Source organism: Peromyscus californicus, unplaced genomic scaffold, assembly GCF_007827085.1.
Source record: "Peromyscus californicus insignis strain IS unplaced genomic scaffold, ASM782708v3 Scaffold_8__1_contigs__length_139910024, whole genome shotgun sequence".
In the NCBI taxonomy this organism is placed as follows: Eukaryota; Metazoa; Chordata; class Mammalia; order Rodentia; family Cricetidae; genus Peromyscus; species Peromyscus californicus.
In genome coordinates, this window is record NW_026294606.1 from 30,581,141 (window position 1) to 30,585,319 (window position 4,179).

A 4,179-nucleotide genomic window follows, 5' to 3' on the forward strand; every position below is an offset into this window, starting at 1 on the left:
AGAAAACAACTGTGCAGAACTTATTTATATGCTTCTCTGGAAAAGAAAACAAGTCAGGAAGACCATCTTTGGGATTTTTCTACTCTTTTAGATGAATTCAAAACTAAAAAAAAAAATACTATTTTATATCTGGCCCTATATTTTTTCATTTTGTATAGGTCTATTACTTTAAAAGAGGGCATAAAGAATTTTTATTTTAATAAAAGGGTGAAATATATTTGGAAGCAGTTCCAAGGGGGAGGGTGAGCAGTGTCATTCTGAATTGTGTTAAAAAGAAGTCCATCCCACTCCCAGGCTCCATAAATGGAAAAGGGCAGCAGTTCACTGTGTAAGTCTAGATCACAGAAACCTGACAGAGCGAGTAGGGTTCAGTGGGTCAGGATCTTTAGTTCCAACACTCTATATTTAATGGCAAACTGGCAGGTGTCAGTCCTGGCTGAGCCGGTGTAAAGCTTCCAACAACCTCCTTGAAGGACGACATTGGTTTTAAATGCTCCGAACACTTGGGGCAGCTGCCAAAGCTCCCTGGACCTGTCCTTGGCTGGGCATTTCCGGCAGCCTGTCAGATCCATGACAGTAACTTTGGAAAAGAGAAAGGATGATTGCCAAACTCCTCGTGGCATCCTGGAAGTGTGCATCTCTCTCATACCTTGTCAGCAAAGAACAGGCAGGTGCCAGCCAGCTAACCCTGTGGCTGCACACAGCTAGAGCTTATTTTGGCATGATGGGAAGGGTGGATGCCAACTTGACCATTCAAGCAGATGCTCTGGATTTTATGTCACCTCAAAGACGAGAAAAATGTTTAGATACTTGGAATAAGAGATACTATTTTTTTATGTGTGGGTTTTTTTTTTTTTTTTTTTGCACTTTTAAAAAAATTTATTTATTTTTATTTTGCGTGCATTGGTGTTTTGCCATGGGTGTCGGGTCCCCTGGAACTGGAATTACAGACAGTTGTGACCTGCCATGTGGGTGTTGGGAATTGAACCTGGTCCTGTGGAAGAGCAGTCGGTGCTCCCAACCACCGAGCTACCTCTCCAGCCTCAAGAGATACTGTGTTTAATTTCCTTTGGTAGGTGGCCATTGTGTGATGGGATTTGGTGGACGTGTGTTGGAGGGGCAGTGGTGGTGAGATGGGTGGTGGTTGCCATGGCTGTTTTTAGCTCTAACAGTGTTCTGTGCCTCCCTAACGTGCTTTAAAGAGGATATTCACTTTGACTAAGCAGGGTACCCAAATTATAAAATCTGCTGCAGGGTCTAGAGGTTGGGATTAAGGATGGGAGATTTCGGCTATCTTGAGGCAAGGAAGCAAACTCCCACAGGGCTCCACATTGGCCTATCCAGCTGCATCGGCCTAAGGAGTGCTAAGGTTTTGTTAGACTAGTAGCAGTTTCAGCTAAAATCTGCTTTTTCTGTGCAGTTCACTTCAAAGGAAAAACTTGAAGACGTGGTTGGTTTGGTTCTGTTCAAATGTCCCTAATGAGGTCACTGTTTGAAAATGATGTTGCATTTCTTCATTTTAAAATTCCATGTGCACATGTGTTAATGCAATCATATTTGCAAGAGAATTTTTTTTTCTTCTTTTTTTGGTTTTCAAGACAAGGTTTCTCTGTGTAACAGTCCTGGCTGTCCTGGAACTCGATTTGCAGACCAGACAGGCCTTGAACTCACTGAGATCTGCCTGCCTCTGCCTCCCAAGTGCTGGTATTAAAAGCATGTGTTACCCAGTGCAAGAGAGATATTTTTATCAGAATTAAACCCTGTGAAAATTAATGAGGAGTTAGGGAAAGCTGGGGAGCATGAGAGACCCTAAAACAACTGTGTCACAGCTAAGACTCCCCTCCCACAGACACCCTTTCACATGTTCTGGTGTCCTGGTTAGCATGACTTACCTGCTGGGGAAAGCTGCTTGACAACTCCTAGAATGTTGATTTCCTCTTTGTGTGTCAGCAGCTTCCTTTGAAGTAAAGATGCTTCTAAGTCCAGTCACGTGTTCACTTGGAAACAGATTCATTCTTCCCTTGGTTTCTTAACTGCCCTCTCTCTCAGTTTCTTTTGAGATATTCTGGTTATCACATAGCCACAAAAATGTATTTTGGTGCCGTCTATTTCACATCATTTCTTCTTCTTCTTCTTTTTTTTTTTTAATTTTAAACCATAAAAAAATAAGCACTTGAAAGAGTACAGGTGTTGTAGCAAACAACCTACTTTCTGAGTATAACGGCCATTGCCATCTTAGTCAGCAGCTGTGACTAACAGGAGACCATCAGGATGAGGCCTGTTGAGGTTCTCATAAAAGGGGGGTTCCTTACACTCTCACCTAGGTCCTAGCCACTGGGTCCTATTCCTCCTGCTGTATGTGTTCCTGCACTCACTGGTTCACCAGGCTAGACTTAATGTGGAGGTTCCTAGAGGTTGTCTGTCCAGCAAGGACATGGACACCTTGTACCTTTTCCCACATGCCCTGCGTTGTGCATCCCTTTATCCGATGCCCAGTTTATAATTCCTTTTATAGTAAACCAGTAGACTTCAGTGCTTCTCTGAGATCGGTAAGCTGCTCTAGGAAATCCGTCAAATCTGAGAGGTCAATGGAGGCCACAATTTACAGCTGTTGGTCAGAAGTTTAGGGAGCGACCACTGGATTGCCACTGGCATCTGTGGTGCAGGGCAGTCTTGTGGGTCACAGCCCTAAGATTGTGTGATATGATGCTGCCTCCAGGCAGTCAGTGTCATAGCTGGATTGAACTAGTGGATATCCAGGTGGTATCTACTGTCGAAATGGCTTGCTTTGGTGAGGAGGCATCTCAAATTTGGGGGTATAGTTTTCTGTATTGAGAGTAGAGGGGAGAACCATTTTTCCACAGAGTAATATAAATAGGTCTCTTAGGCTTAAAGAGAGCAAGCACTAGGAAAGGAGATAAACCTTTGAAGTGTTTTCTGGTGAGGAGAAGCCTTATTTTCTAAAGCAACTGAAGACAAAATTCAAAACTTGACCCACATTTCTGGTGTGATCGGGAGTGTTCAGATGGACAGTAGTCAGGATGGTATGGCTGTCGACATTGTCCATTTCTGGATCCAAACATTTCTTCTTCTTATCTTGAGGCCTTTCTAATTTTAAGCTAACAGATACAGCATATCCATGACTTACAGAGAACATGTTTCAATGATCTGCAATGAAATGTTCATGTCAGGACAGCTAAAATGATGGATCCTTTTTCTCTCTCTCCAACACAAATGTGTTTGCTATTGCTTGTGTATCTGGTTACCAAGGGGAAGGGATCTACTTTGATGGATTTGGTGATAAGGGAAGGCACATAAGTATACACAAAAAATAAGCCTCTGTGGCCACATGGAAGGTGTTCCCAGGAAATTGGTTGGGAACAGGAGCTAACATAAGGTAAAGGGCTGGAGAGGGGGTAGAAAAGAGTATGTAGGATGTCCATGGGCAGTTGGTGGCTAGTGTCTGGCAGGCCTGTTGAGACATGTGAGTCTGTGGAAGTGAAGACGGGAAGACACATTCTACATTCAGCAGCTGCATTATTCATAGATACAACTCTGAGATACAAACTCTCCCTAAAGGAGACAGAATCTAGCAAGCTGCTTTGCAACTTCATAGTTTCTTTCTTTTAGTTCTCTGACTGAATAGGTATATGGCACCATTTGAATGCAGTTCGTTTCCAATAATAATCACATGGAGACTTCATTCTGCAATGTAATGACGGTGAAGTGGTGTGATTTTTAAGGATGATGACTAGGTCATAGGGCACCATCCTGAGAAAGGATGAATGTGGTTTTCTATGGGCAGTTCCTCTCCTGGAAAGTGGGTGACTATGAGACTGAACCTGGACCTTTCTCTCCCTTCGTGGCTCTTTTGTTCCTACTATGTTTCAATGAAGCCATGACCCTCACCAGAGTCCAGAAAATGCTAATGTTACAAACTTAGAAGTGTGAGGAAAATGAGCCTCTGTCCTTTATAAAGAAAATGATTCAGAGATTTTATTATAACAACACAAAACAGAACAGCACAACATGGCTTTAGTATCTCAGTTTATAGGAAAAGAAAAGAGAATCCACACTCAGCACCTACTATGCGCTAGGCTTATTACCATTTGGTCTGTACTGTAGAGTCTATACTGTAGAGTGGAGAGAGACCTCAGTTGCCATTGAAGAATTTGGGAG